The 20,778-nt window shown below is 44.6% G+C and overlaps 1 protein-coding gene across 1 annotated transcript in view; it reads left to right on the top strand.

Annotated features, from left to right (window-relative positions):
- LOC144773589 (uncharacterized) overlaps positions 1–20,778 on the top strand; it is a gene marked incomplete at its 5' end in the record, with an annotated part of 141,468 nt that overhangs the window by 103,757 nt on the left and 16,933 nt on the right.

Genomic DNA, 20,778 nt, shown 5'->3' with positions numbered 1-20,778 from the left:
TTCGAACCCGGCCCATGGAGGTTGAAATAGACATTGATTAGAAGTATAAATATTGGGCCGTCTATCGCGTTCAAGCCTTTCAAAGTTCCAGCCAGAAGCATATCTGATTAATTCTTTATTACTGAAAAATTCATTTTCATTGCGTGCTTGATATATATTGAAATGCCCCCTGATGGTCTGCCGAAGATGTCGTTTTTAATTGCGGGTTTGAAATATTCAGCATAGTCTCCTATTGGTGTTGAAGAAATGGCCCATGTTTCCTGGGCGCAGATTATATCTGCTCCTGCAAGAAATGTAATTGCCTCTAAACTTTGCAGGACTGCGACGTTCCAGGTCATTATATTTATCGTTTGGTTGTTCTCAATGGGGCTACTGTGCTGAGCACAGCCAATGTTTGGGGCATAGGTGGTCTTTGCTGGTATCAGTTGATTGCTCAATAAGGGTCTAAGGTTAGGAACTAGTGTTTAAGGTCAGTGGGAGCCAGGACCAATCTTTGATGCAGTTCCCCTTGGTTAAACATAAGCGATTACCTCCGTCTACATGTTTGGTGATTTGAATTGAATTGTTGCTCCGTTGTGTTACCTGTGTGCCACCTATCGAGCCATGTAAAATCGATCCAGTGGTTAATGAGGATGGGAGTTTGCTGTTTGTCCATTTCTGTCTATTCAGGTCTTGTTCTCCCTGTTGAGAGCATAGCACTTTATTTTTCAAAATCTCTGGATATTTGGTGTCAAGCGGGGGCTTGAGTTTTATGCCCCCGTTGTCCAGTTGCGTTTTGTACTCTCTCAAAATGTCCGCCATGATCGAGTTGAAGAAAGTTATCTCAGTTGTTTCGTTGAGTTCGCTCGGCCCAGGACCGGAAAAAGCCACCGACTCAATATCAGTTATTTTGATGTTTTCCAAACCTGGAATATTTTCGCAGAGCTTCAGAAGGTTTCCTCTATTAAGGATGTCCCAATTCCCCTGCGAGGTGTATTCGGGATATAACAGAACTTTCGGATTTTCTCACCTGTGGCGTGGGCCTTAGGGGTGTTGAGTAAGTTGGAAGAAACCTTAGTAGTTTTTAAAGGCTCTGCTAGATTCTGAGTTGGAATTTCTTGGGGTGCAAGTCCCTCCCCGGTCCAATTTGTCATTGAAGTGCAAAGTTGTAAGTCACTCCTAAGAGTGGGAGTGGTGTCCAGGGTGGACGGACAGTCATTAAAGCTTACTTGGACAATTTTCCGCTCCCGTTGGTCATTAGAAGTGTTTATAAATTGAGGTCATTGTGGGCTGTTGGCTGTGCGGCGGCAGGTTTGTTTGTGTTGTCTTGGTGTTGCTCTTCGATCTGTGGACCCTGTGTGTTGGTCAACTGGGCACTGGGTGCGAAGAGTGTTATGGACAGAGGTTTAATCGAGTTCCTGCTTGAGTTACCTGAAGTACTCTGAGTAGGTATTTCAGAGATAATTGTACCATAGATTTGTGTGTCTCTATTTTGATCCACAGTAATTGTTTTTTGTGTAAGGTCACAGCTATTCTGATTGTCCTTACTGTAATCATTGTTTTCATGTTTTTCTAGCACAAACCAATGCTTGATGGTCCCTTTAGGATTTCCTTTGTCGCTTTTTGTTATGTTTAACTTTTTCAATGTTTCTTGTTTTTCCTGGATAAAGGTTGGAGTGATAAAAATGATATTAGATCATCTGATTTTCTGGAACTAATAACAATAGTGAGGCATGAATGTGATTTGGGCTGCAAATTTAATTTCAAAACCGGGCAATTGTCACTCGGTGGGCCTTTGAAGCTGTTGCTATTGTTCCTGCAGGTTTCCTGTGTTTTTCTGATCTATCTTGATTATCCTGTGGCCATTGCCACTGGCCCGGCGTGGACTCTGGGTCTCTTGTTCCTATTTTGTTTGGTTGGTCATCCGTTAGCCCCGGTGGGACATTCGTGGCTTTTATCATATTTTTTTCTTTATGAGTAGTCTTTGTATTTGGACTCTGAATTAGGTTATGAGGAGGGGGGGGGCGTCCACCTGTTGACCTCACTCTTGAGGTCCGTAACTAGAGTGCTCATTATTTCTGGGAGTTTTCCCAAAGTCTGCAGTATTGGAGCGCACCCACAGTTGTTGGTATTACCTTTGCATTTGTATTTGCTTGGGCTCTGCGTATCAAGGAGTTTTAATGTTCCAGTTTCGAATCTACTCCAGAGATCAGGCTGGCAACTAATTGTAGTATGTTTATTGGAGAATTCTCTTCCACAAACTCAGTGGGCATAAAAAGAAAAGCAAGGGGGTCCAGCTGGGGTCTTAGAGGTGTACCATTATCCGTAATGACCGTGGTATGTGGAGTTAGGGAAGGAAGTTCCTTGCCTGTCTCACTTTCCTCTGGGTCGGGAGTGGGGGGAACTTCTGTGGGGCCACTGTCTAAGTTTGTAGGCCCCAATGTGCTGATTCCTGAGTTGGTGGGAAGAAACAGGCTGAGATCAATTGCATTTTCTTTTGCTTGTGCGCTGTTGCCCTTGATTATGATAATTTCTGGTGAAAGTGGTGGAATTAATAGGGAGCTTTGATTCAAAGTATCATTTTTTCCAGTGCATACTACTGTATTAGCGGTGATTTCGTTGATTTGGCTGCTAGTTCCATAGCGGGATATATCAGCTGTTTTCCTACGGTTACTGGAGTTGCCTAATTTAGGCAATTGGTGGAAATAGTTTCTGATGTCATTATTGCCTTTAGGACTGTTGCTGGCACTGATACTGGTATTAATACTGTTGCGGTTGTCACTTGCGGCGTACTTACTCATATTTTGGGATATATTTATATTTGTTTTTGTGTTTGTCCTTAATGTTGAAGGAGAGTTTGATTGCTCTTCTCCCAGTTGTTGCTCATCCTGTGAGGTCAAACCGTTTCTTACACTGACTTTGCCAGAAGGATACAACATCTTGGCCTTTTGGCGTCTCACGGATTTATGAGAGCGGAAATTAACCTGGGGCTGAGTCAGACCCCCATTCCTTGTCCGCATAATTAATCCCTGGTCCTTAGTCCTTGGTCCTTAATCCTTGATCAATGGCGCAGTTCCTCTAATGGACGTGAGAGGGTGCCAGCGTAGGAGACAGGCAGTGGGTAACATGGAAGCAGGGGTCAGGAAGCAGAAAGGGGTGGCGGCGGGGGTAAAGGGTTGAGGGAAGGGCCCAATGCCCTGTTCCCCAACACCAGAACCTCTCACCTCTCGCCACCCTCTAACCACTCCAATCACCACTGACCCGGCTGTGCACCATCTCACTCTGCTCCACGCCTTGCTGTAGTGTCCACTCCTGCACTCCCCAGCCTGGGGGGGGCCGCCTGGGCCCCTGTGAACGCCTCTGCGGGGGGTTGTAGATGGAGATTGTGAAAGTGGTCACTGCCTGAGGTGCTCAGGGGGCCTACCAGCTTTGACCGCTGCGCACAGTCACCGCTATACACCACTTGTCACCTAAATGGCAGGCAGACAACAAGGTGACAAGATGAAGGTGGGAGCCAAGGCCGGAGGAACAAGACCAGAGAGAGCAGGGAGCGGGGGGAGTGGGAGAGCGGAGGAGCAATGAGGGAGCAATGAGGGAGCGATGAGGGAGTGATGAGGGAGCGATGAGGGACCCACGCGACAATCCTGGTAAAACCTAGGCAGTCCTGAAAGGCGGCAGTGCGGTAAAGCAGCAAAACAAAGCGTCGTGCTCCTCGCAATCCTCACACTGCCGGCAGGAAGTCGCTGAAAGCTGCAAAATGCGAACCGGATTCTGTGTCTCAAGATAACTCTGGTGAATAATGGAATGCAGGACCACGATCAGCGTTTTGACTAGTGACAGTTTTCACAAAAGAACATGAATCACGCATATTCTGTATTTTATGAGGATTAGCGTTTTACTAGCTTAGTGCTCTTCCACTTCTGGTGCTTTGCATCAGTTTTAAAGATCTAAGAGTTTGTTGTTGCTCCAAAGGGTGTAATTACTGATATTTATATGTTTTTCACATCTTTATTGCTTGGTTTTGCTTGCAAGTAAGTGTCACTCATAGTCGTTGAATATCACTCATTTTTACACTGAAATCATGAAAATGTCACACATAAGCAATCTGAAAAATTGACAGCTATGCAGATAATGACTCAAATGTTACACACAGGCATGTGAAAATATGCAATGCATACTCCTGCTAAACCAAGCAGCATCGACAAGCACTTGACTCTGACTGTGGCGTCCTGGCCAGATCCTCTCTGCTGGCTAACAGGAAGTGGAGTGTTGGGAGACAGAAAAACTCGACAGGAAAATATTATTGACATTTGATGTTTGCGTGGGTTTCATTACAGTTTATTTGTCCCTTCTCAGGCTGATGTTTCTCTCAGTTTCGTCCGTCGTCTCTTTCAGTTACTTCTCAGCCCTGGGGCCCGTGATTTCCTCTTCCGGTCGTCGAGGGCAGAGACAGCACCAGCAGTGAATGCCGTCACTTCCGGCCTCTTCCTCGGCTCCAGCAGCTGTAAGGGTGGAAGGATCCTCGGTCCGTGCGGTGACCTTCACCCTCTGACCCCGGACGTCACCTCCGGCCTCGGATTGTCATCTTCACCGTCCCAGGCTGAGGTGGAGAGGGCTCTGAGCAGGGCTCTGAGCAGGTAGAGTCTACAGACCCTCCCCCCGCTGAGGACAACCTGAACTCACCCCCTCCCCTTCGAGCCATGCCCCCCCCCCTCCCTCCTCATCCCTCTCCCCTCCCTCCTCTCCTCCTCGTCTGTGTCCCTCTTCACCTGTCCCAGTTCAAATACAGGTTCATTTTTTAAAGTGCGACCCTGTCCATTTTGCCCTGTTACAGTCTAAGCATAAATGAAGTCTATGGCAGGCTTGTTTTCCTTCATTTATATCTCAGAATGAGAGGCAAAAAAGTCCCCGGGTTCAACTTATTTCACAGAATGAATGAATGGTATTGATGTGTTCATTGCCTTGAATGATGTTTGCAATTTCCAGCTCCATGCAAGTAAAACCCTGAGCCAGGCTGTGAGCCTCCCATGAAATATGCTGCTCAGATTCCCTGCACTAAAGCCACCCTTGACTAGCTAGTGAATTTCAAACTGCAGCAGTCATTAGGCATACATGTGCTTTAGCGCTGACAGCTGGAGCATCCAATGCAGTCTAGGTGTCACAACAAAACAGAAACAAGGAAACAATATTCCATAACTTCGTTGTTGACCTTTCATCAGTGAGAAACTACATACACAATAAGCGCACAACCAAATGAAAGATGATAAACCACACGTTAAAGAAATGAATGAGAAATGCGTTCTATTATGATACCGTTCTCAAACGTCACTTGGTTAATGCAATCACTGCAGAGATTTTGTGTGGAACCAGAGAGAAACTGAATTGAGCCTTGGTTGGCCCAGTGGGTTCTAGTGGCTTCTGTATTATAGAGGTAAAAGGTGTCAGCCTGCAACTGAAAGCACGACGAAGATGCGCTTAGTCGTAAAATTGTATTGTGCACAGTAAAAGACTGCAGAGATTTTGTTTTGTAATGCAAGCATTAACCTTCTATTTCTATGTTCTTGCACCAGTTTACATTTAGTTTTAGAGCTTTTGTATTCCTCCAGGCTTCATTTTTGATCTTTGTCTGTTTACATGAACTTCATTACTTGGTTTTACTCATGAGAAAGTGTCACTCTTAAGTGTTACATATTGGGCAGTTGAGTGTGATAACATAACATGTGTATTTATAAAGCGCACGTTCACCCAGAGGTTTTTTGGCGCTGAATAACAGATGTTTATTGTGACCCAACTCAATGGTACTCATTTTATTGACCTCAGATTGATGAAAGGCTGAGTGGGCCCGCGGGGATTTGAACCTGTGACCATGAGGTCGAACACAGGCCCCTGCAGTGGATGCATTAGTCCACTGAGCCACCAGAGCCGGTCACTCATAAGTGCACTGAAATCATGGAAATGTCACACATTAGCAATCTGAAGACTTGGCAGCTATGCTACGGTGGCCCTGAGAGGTAACCAATTTTCACCCAGTTTATGTTTATGCCCATGAGGTCTCCGAATCTTGCGATCTCCCTGATCAGTGAGATCTACGTTTTTGGCCAGGTGTTTGACGTACAGGGTCACGTCATCCACATGCAAAGAAACCAGTATTACCCAAGGAGCAAATACCTTGCCTCGGTACGCATGATGCTGCCTTAGTCTGGCCGCCAGGGGTTACATGGCTATGGCAAAAAGAAGGCGAGACAACAGACATCCTTGCCTTGTGCCCCGAAATGCATGGAAAGGAGGTGGGTATCGTCCTGTTAATCCAAAGCCCCATCATAGGGTAAGATTATAGGAGAGCGATCAATTTGATGAATTTGGAGCTAATGCCCAATCTGGAAAGGAGTGCGACTAAATATGGCCATTCTAAGGAATCAAATGCCTAAGTGGCATCCCGATATATCACAGCTGCTTGGAGTGAGGGTCAATTTCTTGAATTGTTGCAACAAAGGTGCATAGATTGTAAGATGTAGTCCTTCCGGTAACAAAGACGCACTGGTCAGGGTGCATCACGAGAGGCAGCAGTGGAAGTAGTCTCGCAGTAATGAGTTTGGCGAGGATTTTATTGTCCAAATTGATCATGGGCAGGCACCTATAGGAATCACACTGCGTAGGATTTTTATCTGATATTAGAATTGTAATGATAAGCGCTTTACAAAGCGACAGGAGGAGTTTTCCCGGCTCCAGCGATTCCTCATACATGTTTATGAGATGGGACACAAGCAGTAGTGCAGATTCTTTTAAAAGGCTGCTGTCAGGCCATCCAGTCTGGGAGCCCTATCCCCTGGTAAGGCGTGGATGACCCTGATCACCTCTTCCTCAGAGAACGGCTCATCCAGATAGCTGCGGTCGCCATTCTAGAGCTACAGTAGCTAGATAAGAGTTAAAAAAGTCGACCAAATCCAGCTGGGTAACATTTTGCCTCGCCTCAAAGTGAGGAGTAAAAGGATATAATTTCCGCCTAGATGGTGGTCTGACCAATCTCCGTCTCATTGTCTGAAGTGCGTAATTCGCTGATGTAGTCGCAAGCCATGGTTTCTTTTATAAGCTGGCTAGTGTCTTGCTCGCTCTGTGCCCCTCCCCATATCTTCTAGCACATGCCTCCATTCCAAGGTAGTGTGTCTTCTGTATAGCCGCTTCTTTAAACTCCCCAATCTTACCCCTAATATCCCCTAGGGTTTTGAACTTGTTGGTGGCAAAGAATTTGCTTACCAGACCCTGTATCTCCTCTTCTAGGCACTACAGGTCTCCCCGCAGTGAACGCAGGACCCACGCCTGCTTTGCAATGCACCCCCCCGAATCACAGACTTAAATGCTTCCTCAAGCATAGTGGGGGAATCGTCTGTACCCTTGTTTAACGCGAATTAATTAACTATAGCTGACCTGATTGCATCTCAGTACACCTGATGCAGTAGTGCGCCTCAAGGGAGTCAGCAGCTAAACGCTTTGCATGGCTAGTCCGGCAGAGTAGGTTCAACAAGTACAGGGGAGTGGTTAGAAAGGGTTCTAGCTAGATGGGTGACTGTAGAAACCCAAGCGAGTACGTCTCTTGAGGTCAGTCAGAAGTAGATTCTGGACCAAGAGGGACCTGCTGATGATACACATGTACCCTCCTCCATGTTTGCGTTTCGACTGTGCCATATATCTATCAGTCTGTGGTCTGCTATAATAGAATGCTGTTGTGCTGATGGCCTTGGGTGGGGCGTTGGGTACTGTCTCTGTTGGGTTCTAAGACTTTATTGAAGTCCCCCACACCCCCTCCCCCCACAGAATCACTCCTGGGCCTAGGGTATCTGCTGATCTCCAGACCTCTCAGAAGAAGTCCGGATCATCTACATTGGGCCCATATAGCGAGATCAGCCTGATTGGGTGTCCCCCCAGCGTGCCCTCCAGCATCACGTATCGTCCCTGTGGGTTGCATAAGGCTTTGTGCGTGCGCCACAACAGTCCTTTTCTGATGAGAATGGCCACCGCCATGAATAATTAGAATAGCACGGAACATGTTTCTACCCAAGTCAGCCTGCCTGCAGGCGCACGCAAGTGTTCCCTGTCAAGTGTAGTTCCTGCAAAAAGCAGACGTCCGCTTCATGGTGGTGAAAGTAGGCGGCTACCAGCCTCGCTTTCCGTCTGTCATTCAAGCATCAGAAATTCCAGAGTATTACTTTTAGTCAGGTCATTTTCTCCTCCTGTACACTCATGCAAGCAGCAGCTGTCTCTATCTCTCTCAATGAGAAGCTTATCGCCAAAGCCTTATGTGGTATATAAAAGATGTTCTTGAGTCAGGATATATTTCATGTAGTTTTATTCATAGATGGTTACAGGTCCAGTTCTTAAGGTAATTACTAAGAGACCCCACCAGGAGTGACCTCCTTGTCACTCAGCCTGCCTGCAACTGTCAGTAGGCTTAGGCATTCACTATAACATTCTATGATGTCATTAGGAATTATTACATTGACATCAACAGAGCAACAAGGAATTGTATAGTTAAGAGAAAGAGACAAAGTCCCTGTACAACATATCTCCTTTCTTTATGGAAAAGAACAAAAAACGATATATACTAATAACTTTGTTAAATTTGCAAATAAACTATGGCGCCAAACAAGAAGATACTAACATGTAAGAAGCTATAAGAAAGGAAGAGAAGCGGAAGAACAAGGAAGACACAAACGCACACCACCACCCTCTTCCTAATAATGGTCGAAAGCAAGAAACATACAGGAAGTTATGAAAATTACACAAGAGAGAAAGAATACCAGACGTCTCCGGCACCTTAAGTATAGTGAGAAAGAGTCTGCCAAAACACATGTGAACCAGCACGAAGAGTAACGGCAAGAGTCTAAACACCAAAATATAGAAAATTAGAAAGTTCAAGAAGAAATTGAAAATATGAATGAAGGGATACACTCACCCAACAATCACTTAACCTAGAAACAATCAGTGGAAAACATTTAGTCACACTTAATATCAGTAAAAAGGTATAAATTCATTCAATAATATTTAACACTAAATGCTAATAATGTAACACGTAAACGACCTGCAGGAATTACACGTGTATAAATCATATGTAAAGAATGTATTCATCGTGCATAAGTATCATACAGTATAACTAGGGATACATTTACCCTTCATAACTATCACGTCAAGGGGTACACTCACCCTTATCGTATTTTAAGAATAATAATGGGATATACCCAATTTTAAAACAAGTTGCAAAAATACGCCTTTCAGAGATGCAACTGTAATTTAACTGGTTTTACATTAAAACTTTAATTCGTGAATTCCAATATCATCAAGGAATAATTTCACTCAAAATGAAAACAAGTTGCAGGGATACGCTCACCCAGGGTTGCAACTTGAATGTAACGGGGATTATAAGGACATCTAAACCCGTGAAAATGAATATATCATAACCATATGTGTTGTCAATATAAATTTAGATGCACAATATACAGGATAAGGTTTGCACTGAAGGATAACTCACCCAGGGATGTGACTAGAAAAGTATAATAACTTCAACAAATGACTAAATTGCATGTTAAAATATTGCTACGGTATCCACAATATATATAGACTTGAATGTAATAATTTCAACAATTGAATAAATTGCAAGTTAAAAGCATTTCTATTGGATCTGCAATATATGTAGAGAACTGAAATAAGTTTCAAAACATGTTTAGATCTCAATTCTGTCACACCTGAAAATTTGGGTAGAATAATATTAAGAGAAATCATTTTATACTTTAGAAGATTAAAACAGCAAATTAAAATAATAAATGTAGTCACCGTAGTCATTTGGAAAAAAACAGTACCGTATGAGTGTGTCACTCTTAGAAGACATAGTATGAATTAAGTTCCACGAAGTGTAGAATGCTTCTTTAAAACGAAAATGACTGTAAATAAAAAGTTCCACTAACTTCCAGTAGATGGCACCGTGATGTTAGTCTTTCATGTAGACATTCGGTTAAATTTCGTTTCTCACACTTGAGGAAACGTTAAACATATGATGGATGTGATTTTAATTTCGTTGTGCCTCGGTAGCTCTGTTTTTATAGAGAGAAATGCCCGGATTAACTATTATGGAGAAGCTTACGTCGCGTTGTGACGTCTCTCTCTGCGTGATGACAGGCTGAAGGCACTCAGGCTTCTTCAGAATGCTGGGATGAGGCTGGATGCGCACGCAATTGTGTTTTGGAGCAGGCTGATCCTTCGCCGAGTCTCAGGGTGATTCCATCACGTCATCACTTTCAAAGTTGTCATGATGGAGAGCAGGTCGGCGCCGTGGCAGAAAGACCGTTGAAGATAAGCGGTAAGGAAATGCTGGTTTAATTTCTGTATTTCAAAAACTAGTCTTTGTAGAATAACTCGGGTATTAATTCTAAATATTACTTCATGTTTTTCATGTCGAGCTTGCAGTTTAAAATAACGTGTGCTGCTTCAAACATATATTTTCAGTTAATGTGGAAAAACATGTGCGGTTAAACTCTTTTAAACTCAGCAGTTTATGTCTTTCATGTCGACCCTGGAGTGTAAAATAACGTGCTCTGCTTCAAACATATGTTTTCATTTAAAGTGGATGTCCGTTTTCAATTAAAGTGAAAAGTTATGCACGGTCAGGTTCTTTTAAATTAAGCTGTTCATGTATTTCATATTACAGTGTTATTTATGTTTCAGTAGCAATAAGATGACTTTACACACTTGGTTGTCTATTCATTGGGAAATGTTTCTTGCTTTCATCAACGCTCCGTTTATAATTTATGTTAGTTCAGGCAGTAGTATAGAAATATGCTTTTTCCTCTCAATATTTTAACATGACGCCTTAAGGAACAGACTGTCCGGATTTTAACAGACACTGGTGGGGTCTGGCAAGGCGTTTCTGGCGTTATTATGAGTAAAATAATAGTCAATGAGAGGTTTAAAATTAGAAATAAAACAGAGGCTTACTTGAAGGTGATGAGGTTGTTTTCTTTTGTAATTCCGGTTCCTTTTCTTCATGAATATTTGAATTCTGTATCCTTTAGGTTCGTTATTTTATTCCTTATTTATCCTTGGGTTCGCTGTATATATATTTAAATTTTCTTTTGCACGCTGTTGTTTCTTTAATCCTCTTTTGCACGTTGTAGATTCTTTAATATCCCATCCTCGTCGCCAAAATGTGGTATATAAAAGATGTTCTTGAGTCAGGATATATTTCATGTAGTTTTATTCATAGATGGTTACAGGTCCAGTTCTTAAGGTAATTACTAAGAGACCCCACCAGGAGTGACCTCCTTGTCACTCAGCCTGCCTGCAACTGTCAGTAGGCTTAGGCATTCACTATAACATTCTATGATGTCATTAGGAATTATTACATTGACATCAACAGAGCAACAAGGAAATGTATAGTTAAGAGAAAGAGACAAAGTCCCTGTACAACACCTTACAATGGGAGGCGGCCAGCGGGGGTAGGGAGGCAAGGAGGGGATAGCAAAACAACATATTAACCAATCAGTCAATCAGAGGAATTGTAAGCATGCTACTCACCCATGAGGGTCTCAAGGCGCTGAGGGCGGGGGGTACTCAGATCTGTCTAGCTGAAGAGCCAGGTCTTGAGCGTCTTTGATGTCTGCCGGTAGCTCGTTCCAGGTCTTGGCTGCAATGTGAGAGAGGGATATTTCACCTGCTCTGGCTCTGTGGATGCGCGGGGCTTCGACCAATGAGAGGTTGGAAGATCGGAGGTTTCTTTTGGGTACATGGCAGTTGATTCTGTCATTGGGGTATTTAGGTCTAGTGTTGTGTAGGCATTTGTAGGCGTGAGTGAGGATCTTGAAGGCGATTCTTTTCTCCATGGGGAGCCAGTGGAGTCTTTGTAGGTGTTGGCTGATGTGTTCGTGCTGGGGGGAGGCAACGACGAGTCTAGCGACAGTGTTCTGTATCGTCTGCAGTTTGTGGAGTAGAGACTTGTTGATGCCGGCGTAGAGTGCATTCATAGTCCAGTCTGCTGGTGACGAATGTGTGGGTGACTGTCTGCCTTGACTCAGGGGGTATCCATTTGCAGGTCTTGCGTAGGATGCGGACGGTGTTGAAGCAGCTGGAGGTGACGGCGTTGACCTGTCAGTTCATGGTGAGTGATGAGTTGAGTGTGATGCTGAGGATTTTGGCGTGGTCTGATGGGGTAGGTGGGCTTCCGAGGGCGGTCGGCCACCAGCTGTTATCCCATGCTGAAGGGGTGGTTCAAAGGGTGAGGACTTCTTTCTTCTCAGCATTGAGTGTTAGGCAGCTGTTGGCCATCCAAACTGTGACGTCCTGCATTCCTTTCAGTTTGGCGGCGATGGGGTCTTTGGTGAGGCAGAGAATGAGCTGGGTGTCGTCTGCATAGGATACAATGTTGAGGCCCTGTTGTCGGACAATGGCTGTGAGGGGGGCCATGTAGCTGTTTAAGATGGTCGGGCTCAGTGATGACCCCTGTGAGACTCCGCAGGTGATTTTCGTGGGATCAGAGAGGTAGGGTGGTAGTCTGATCCTTTGGCTTCTTCAGATGAGGAATGATCAGATCCAGTCCAGGGCTGTTCCTTGAATGCCGGTGTCGAGTAGTCTGGCGATTAGTGTGCGGTGGGAGACTGTGTCGAAGGCCACTGATAGGTTGAGTAGGATAAGGGCTGCGGAGTGGCCTTGGTCCAGGAGGGTACGGATGTTGTCTGTGGCAGCGAGTAGGGTGGTCTCGGTGCTGTGGTTGCTTCGGTATTCAGATTGGAACAGGTCGAGGATGGCGTTCTCTTCGATGAATCGCGTCAGTTCCTTGTTGAATGTTTTCTCTGCAACTTTGGCTGTGAAGGGGAGGAGCTAGATGGGCCGGTAGTTCTTGAGGTTGGTGCGGTCAGTTGAGGGCTTCTGTAGCAGGGGCCTGACGTCTGCGCGCTTCCAGTCGTCAGGGAAGGTGCCTGTGTTGAAGGTGGTGTTGATGGTGCGTTGTAGTTCGGGTGCGATGGTGGCCGCTGCTCTGTGGTAGATGTGAGGAGGGCAGGGGTCGGTGGGGCCTCCCCGAGTGGATGCCTTTCTTGGTCGAGGCAGTGTCTTCGGCTGTGACCGGTGTCCAGTTGGTGATTGTGGGCTGGCTGTTGTCTCTGGGGGGTGGGAGGGGTCCGGCTTTGGCGTCTGGTGGGTAGTCGATGAAGTTGTCGTAGAGGTTTTTGATCTTGAGTTTGAAGTAGGTTCCTAGCTTATGGCAGAGGATTTGGGATGGGGTGATGTCTGTGGCTTCGCTGTGGGAGTTGGTGAATTTCTGGATGACACTGAAGAGTTCTTTGTAGTTGGTGGAGTTGGTGAGGATTTTGTTGTGGATAAAGTTCCTCTTGGTGGATCTGATTTGGTTGTGGTAGTCAGTCATGGCTGGCTTGTAGGTGTTGTAGTTTTCGGTTGTCTTGGTGTTTCTCCAGTTGTTTTCCAGGCATCTGCAGGTGCGTCTGGCTTCTTGGAGGGCGGTGGTGAACCAGGCGGCTTTCCTGGGTCGCTGTTTGTCGTGGTTGCGTAGCGGGCAAGCTCATCTGCACCATTGGAGATCCAGGTGTGTTGTGGAGTCCTCTGGTTCTTACTTTAGCGTCAAATGCACCTGTGTGGTTGTCTCGGGTGAGGGTGGAGATGAGTTGCTCGTCGGTAACCTTGCTCCAATTCCTTTGTGGTGGGTGTGGGGCTGGATTGGGTCGACGGCAAAGTGCACGCAGTGGTGGTCGGTCCATGATTTTGCTTTGTGTGGCTGAAGTGAAAGCTGTTTCCTGCAGGGAAGATGGGGTCGAGTGTGTGTCCTGCTCTGTGGGCAGGTGTTGTGACGAGTTGCTTAAGTCCGATATTGGCGAGGTCATGAAGGATGGTGGAGTTGAGGTCACTGGGGTTGTCGAGGTGGAAGGTCAGGTCTCCCATGAGTATGTAGTTCAGTGAGGCGATGGTGTGGGGTGCGATGAAGTCGGTGATGGTGGTGGCAAAGGTTGTCCGAGCTGGGGGGTCTGTAGACGAGGGTTCCTCGGAGTGTCGTGTTGTGGCTGGTCTGGATCTAGAAGTGCCAAATAACTAGTCCCAGAGTTCCCCAACGAACACCCTCTACAGCCACCCAACCTGGAAGGACCCCACACAACCAAAATACGTCCACCTGTGGCCAACTGAAAGACACAACAGAGGAATCATCCCTGAGGGGAAATCACTAGGGCTCGGCACTTCCCATCGTGTGGAAGCTGGGTGGCTGGACAAAGTTAACGCAACAGGAAGGAACTCCCAGCTGCCGGTAAGGCAGGCATCAATGCATGGTACATATCATACACGGAAAGAAAAAAAGAGGAAGGTCGGTAGTTACGTCCCTATGAATGTAGAATAAATGCTCTGTGGACCCGACTCGGATTCCAGGTCGCGTTGGGTTGGCGTGTCTCAATCTTTTAGTCATTGTTGCTGATGCGGCTATCTTTTCCACTGTCCTTCTCTGATTTCTATACTTTCTTGATTGTCAAGAGAGAGCTGCTGCAGCAGTGACCCCACTAAGGCTGATGAAATTCAGTCTCTAGCCCCCACCCCCATTGAAGGTGCAACTGGTTTAATGTTCTAAGGAAATTAATGCAGCTCTTTGTGGAATTGTTGTTATCGATTAGCTAAATTGGGCATGTAGTGCTTGCTTATTTCATGTACTGACTGGGTGTAGATACATGGTCTCACAATAGTACTTTTTGTGGCAGAAATCTCCCAGCCAAACCTTCTTTTTGGGGTTATATGTTTTTTCCTTACTCACTGCGTTTCACCTTGATTTTTTTCCCATCCTGCTATTTTCAAATTTCACCAGCTACCACTGGTCTGCGATATGACTCAGGGCTACTGTGACATGTAGGAGTAAAGCTGCTTTTTCTGTAATGCCTTATCTGTGGTCTATTGCCTGTATGTGTAGGTGGTCACATGCTTTTCTACCTGCAGAGAGGAAGAAAATAATACACAAAACACTTATAGCTGACCATTTTGCATTTCACTCCAACCAAAAGTTTAGGTTTGCCTAGTTTCCTCAGACTCCATAGGTCAAATATTGTGCTAGGTGCAACTAAAATGTAACCAGCATCGGTGACTGGAGACGGCAGAGGTAACAAACTGCAGGAGGCGTGCTGTGCAAACAACAACAGGCAAGCAACGACAACAAGGAAGCAAGAAAAACAGGATGGATCAAAAAAGTACCTGAATCCGAGGTCAGCCATGGCAGGACACCAATAAAGCAATTAATCAGTACTTTGTCCATGCTCCATGGAAGGGACAAACATACAATGAAAAAAAGTGAAACCGACAGGTGCTGGTTAATGATAAGCAAGGACAGGAACAAACAAAAGATCGAATCTCAGGAGAAACCTTAAAATGAGCAAGAGAAGCAGCGTAAGACATGATGGACAGGCACATGGATGGATGTAGGCTACAAACACTCCTACATCAAAAATATCAAACACCAATACTTGCCTCCAGACCAAAGTCTAGGCAGCTCTTGTCTTAACCCTCAGGGGTCTGAGATAAATACAGAGGCAGACAGACTAGGCCAGGTGCAAAGACATAGCAAACACAAGTAGATGATGGACGGAGCTCTGAAACCTTTCAGACACTCACCCCCAGTCACTATTCGATTTAGGTTGAATCCATCATCGTTCTTTAGCTCGTTTCGCCACCCCATTTCAGACCCAACCATATGCGAATCAGTCTTGTCTCTGTAGTTTAGCCCAAGCCAGGTGTTCCCTGGACCGGAAACAAGCATCCTGGGACCGGTTTTGGGCTAACACCCTTCATCAGCCAGGCTAACTTGAATCCAGTGGCAAAGTGAGCAAGGGACCCCTGTCTGGGCATACTGTGCCAACTGCAAATAGGGGGGCGACCTGCTGTTCGGAGCAGAAGGTCAAAATAACAACAGACACCACTTTCGGAAGGAGGCGTGCTAAAGCGTAACTATCATGGGTCAATATCTGGATCAATAAACTGAAAGATTTGATTAAAGGCAATAAAATGAGAATGTTGCCTAGGTTACAAACAGAGTAAGAAATAAATAGACTACAGATGTATAAATATATACAGTTGGGAAACGTACTCTAGGCAACATACCTACAGATTACAGGAGCGATTACGGACTATGGAAGGTAAAGTGCTGGGGGTGATCGGAAAGGGGGGCTGTATCTACTATATGCAGAACCCTTATTAATAGTATGCTAGAGGGGTTATAGAATTTCTGAAACAGAAGGGGGACTCGCCTAGGCACAGTGGAAGAAGTTGCCCTATCTTGCGTAAAGCTGAGGTCATCATAGTTGACAACATTACTGGTTTCTTTATTGATTGCGCCTATGATGTCTCTGATGTTGTCGTAGTCCATCATCTGGAATGTGAGCTCATAATCAGTTTGCAAAAAAGAGACCCGATGATGATGCTGTCATGCACCTAACAAAGGCGGAGAACCAAGATAAACCGCCACACGGTCTGCCTGCGTGAATGAGGGTTTTTTAAGTACTTTTTAAGTACTGACAGACAGAACATAGTGGACCCTGGCAGTAATTCTATCACCTTTGCCGAGGAGCTGTCTAACCTCATTATTCAAGCAGTGCTCTCTAACTCCAGGAATCTCTTCCTAGGAGACTATAATATTCATTGGAATAAAAATGAGGACCCTGCAGTTATCCTCTTTAACGATACGATCACCACCTTATCCTCTTCACCATGAACAGCTCTATTACTCGTCCTACCCCAAGCGGCAGCTTACCAATGAAACAAACCTGAAATCTTCACCTCATTCCCCCTGGCGAGTTGGAATCTACAATTAAAACTAGATTAATACTCCCCCCGTCTCTCCCATAGCACTGCCGACCTAACTGATCATTACAAAAATTCTATCCTTGAAGCCCGTGACCAAATTGCCCCAACTAAACTAAAACCACAAAAAAACATCCCACCCAAATCCTGGTTCAACTCTGACCTTAATAATGAAAGACGTGCCCTCAGGCAGTCGGAACGTACTTAGAGTAATCAACCTTCCTCTTCTAACTTGGTACTCCTTAGAAATGCCAGGGCCAATTACAAAAAGCACCTCTTCAACGAAAAACCCTCCTTCCTTTGTTCTCAACTCGACCAGGCTAGAAATCGTCCCAGAGAACTTTTTAACATTGTCAAAAAACAAACCTTCTCTGGCCCTCCAAAACTATTAGCCACAGTTGAGAGGTTCTTTTCTAATAAAGTCAACAAGATAGAGCTATCCTTCTCCACCCCACCCCACTCAACCAACTCCTCCCTCATTCCACCCTCCCCTCGGCCAACACCTCATCCCTAGCATTCCAACTGTACTTTTGTCCACTGCTCCCTATTCTCCTGTTCCCTCTCAACCCCTCCTCGCTTTCCCTCAGTTTGACTCCAATTATACTGACCCCCAGTCAAAAAACAATGCTACTTGGAGTGAATTCTGTCCAATATCTGAAACTGCTGTTCTCAACATCATCTCCAAACTCAAATCATCCTCACATACCGAAGATCCTCTTCCCGCTCATTTGGTTCAGGAACTTAAGCACATCATTGCCCCTGTATGGACCAACATTATCAACTCCTCCTTTGCCACTGGGAGTGTTCCTGCCTCCGTTCAACTAGGTCAAATCACGCCCATCCTCAAAAACACCGCTGCTGACCGTCATGACTTAAACAAATTGCGCCCTATCTCAAACCTTCCCTTCCTCTCCAAAGTCCTTGAAAAATGTGTCCTGTCACAATTGGATAACCACATCGACTCATTCAATCTCCTTGACGTTTTCCAATCTGGTTTCAGAAAGGGATTCAGCACCGAAACTGCAATGCTCAACATTACTAATGACATTCATCGCTTTTTAGACAAAGGCGAATCCTCCCTCCTCATCCTCCTTGACCTCTCCGTGGCCTTTGATACTGTTAATCATTTCACCCTACTTAAAACTCTCAAAGACCGCTTCGGTTTTGATGGCAATGTCCTCAAGTGGTCCACCTCGTATCTCCATAATAGAACCCAACAAATTAAGCTCAGCGGTTGCCTCTCCAAACCTCAACCTGTCTCACTTGGTATCTCACAAGGCTCTATCCTCTCTCCAACTCTTTTCAACCTCTTCATGGAAACCCTCACCCTTATTCTCAAACAAGCTAAAATCAGTAACCACCTTTATGCCGATGACACTCAACTATATTATTAGATCAAATCCCGCAACGACATCTTACATCTCAACGATACCCTTACCAAAGTCCAAGCCTGGTTTAATCTTAACCACCTCAAAGTAAATCCATTAAAAAAATGAAATCATCCTTTTCGCTCCTAAAAACAACTCTCTGCCTATCCAACACTGGATTGCAGATATCAAAGCACTTAACTGCTCTCTCTCCACCTCCAACTCTGTCAAATCCCTTGGCATTAGCATCGAACAGAATCTTAATCTCATCCCTTATATTAAAAATGCGGCTAAAGGTGCTCTCTTCACTCTACATCACCTTAATAAAATTAAACCCTTTAATCCAGCTGACGACTTTAAAATCGTTGTACAATCTCTTGTCCTTTCCAGAATTGACTATGGCGACGCCACCCTTGCTGGCACCCCGAAAGTCCAACTTGCCCCGATTAAATCTGTTCTCAACCTGGCGGCCAGGCTTATCTCAGACTGTAAGCGATATGATCACATCTCTCCTGTCCTCAAAAACCTCAAATGGCTTCCAATAGAAGGTAGATCCACCTACAAGATTGCCTGTATCACTCACAAAGCCCTTCACCAAAACACCCCCTCGTACCTTTACCACAAACTCCAAAAAGCAGGGTGTACTAGATCTCTGAGGAGCATTAACGCCCTTGTCCTAATCCCCCCTCGGATTAAAAATAAAAAGACTCAATCACGTGCATTCTCAGGTAATGCCCCATCGATTTGGAATTCTCTTCCCAAAGATCTTTGTTGCAACGCTTCCTACCCTCTCTTCAAAAAAAGCCTCAAGCTGGTTCTTCTCAACAAATATTGAGGTCCTTAATTATACTGAACGCTATGTCCATTTACTCATTGCACTCCTCTATTCACCCCCTCCTACTTCCTTTTCCTATATTCACTCTCCTTCTCTATCTACCCCTCTCTATCTACTTATTCAACAGTCCTCTTCTCCGTTACTTGATCTCTGAATTACCTTTTCCTTTTACACTCGTAAGATTCAAATGCCGAATCCTATGTTAACAAATTGCTCTATGTTGATCTTTTTCTTGATGTGTAATTTATCCTGTAAAGCGCTCTGATACTCTTGGGTCCAGTAGCGCTATATAAAACCTTTAAAATAAATAAATAAATAAATACAAATGCAATGACAGCCTGCCTACAGGTACGTACTCCCTGCTCGTTAAAAGGGATTTCAGCATTTGTCTTCTTTCTTTCAATAATCCGAAGCATACACGTGATGTGTGTGATATTTTCTACCCCTTTAGTACACAGTCTACAGGGAGATTTCATGTTTGCCTTATTCAATTTTTTACATTTTTTTCTGCTCCGGGAATGCTGCAGAAACGGAAGTGCATGAAATCAATTTTCAGTTTTCTTGACCATCCAGCCTCTAAATATGGTTGACATTTGAGTTTTTTATATTCATTGATCAAAAACCAGGCATGCAATCTACTGGCAAATGAAACTTTATAGTTTATAAGGGATACTTTCTTTTCTGTAATATTGACAATATTTTTTAAAGCAGTTGGAGAGGGGTAATTTGCTCATATTGATTGGATTCACAGTTCTTTAATCGCTGAATTTAAGTAGTGCCGGCTGGATCTGTTTCATTCCTTTGCAACTCCTGCCACAAAGCTTGGCATAATTGACTTTCGGAGGCTGATCTTATTCTGTTACAGGTTTTTACATAGGCCCTTTTCCTTGATGTCAATTGATTTATAAGCCCAAACCCCAATCTTAACTGGGCTCACAATGCTTTCAAAGAAAGGTGGAACAGTGATCTAAAGACTTTTGAAAAGATTAGATTTAAGAGAATTGCAACTCTGTTCCGAAGTACTTCACTATCGTAAGTGACAGTCGGAAGGAGCGTTGCTGCGATGACTTTCAATAGTGGTGCATAGCTTGGGCCATCTAAGGTTCTTTGCAAGATACGAAATGCCTGGGTCAAGGAGACCTCTTCTCTCTTCAAATCCTCCCTATGCTGTTTAAAAGTAGCCCAATCATCAAAAAGAACTCACAGGTATCCAGAAGTTGCTGTCTGCTCTAGATGGTCATTTCCCAAGTAACATTTATTGACTTTTATTTATTTTTCCGTTATATCACAGGTGTCACATCCACAGCAAGTCTTCCCCTCTCCTTTACACATTTCAGTGAGGAGATTTGATGGGACTACGCCTGTCAGACCTATAAGAGGTCTTTTGAAAGGCTTTGGAAGGGGGGTCTGGAGAAGTAGAAGATGAAGACCTATCCCTTTTCTGTGATCTCCTGGATGGATTCGCAGATGAAGCATCATTACTGTCACTTGAAACAGGATCTTTTTGTGATTTTAATTTTTGAAGCCAAGTGAGCAGACGTCCCTCACGGTCCTGCAAGATCATAGTTGAGAAGGTCAGACAGATCTTGCAGTCAGAAGGTTTATGGTCCGGATACAAACAATAAATACAGTCTTTATGTTTGTCCTCCGCATAAAGTCTCTTCTTGGACCAGGTGGCACAAGCCTTAAAACGAGTTGAGTTGAAAAAAGTAGTTGTTGAAGAAAAAACTGAGCAGAGCTCAGTGGAGACTCCCTTGCACGACGTACAGTAGAAAA

Source organism: Lissotriton helveticus, chromosome 8 (assembly GCF_964261635.1).
Source record: "Lissotriton helveticus chromosome 8, aLisHel1.1, whole genome shotgun sequence".
NCBI lineage: Eukaryota > Metazoa > Chordata > Amphibia > Caudata > Salamandridae > Lissotriton > Lissotriton helveticus.
This window is presented reverse-complemented; position numbering and strand designations above follow the sequence as displayed.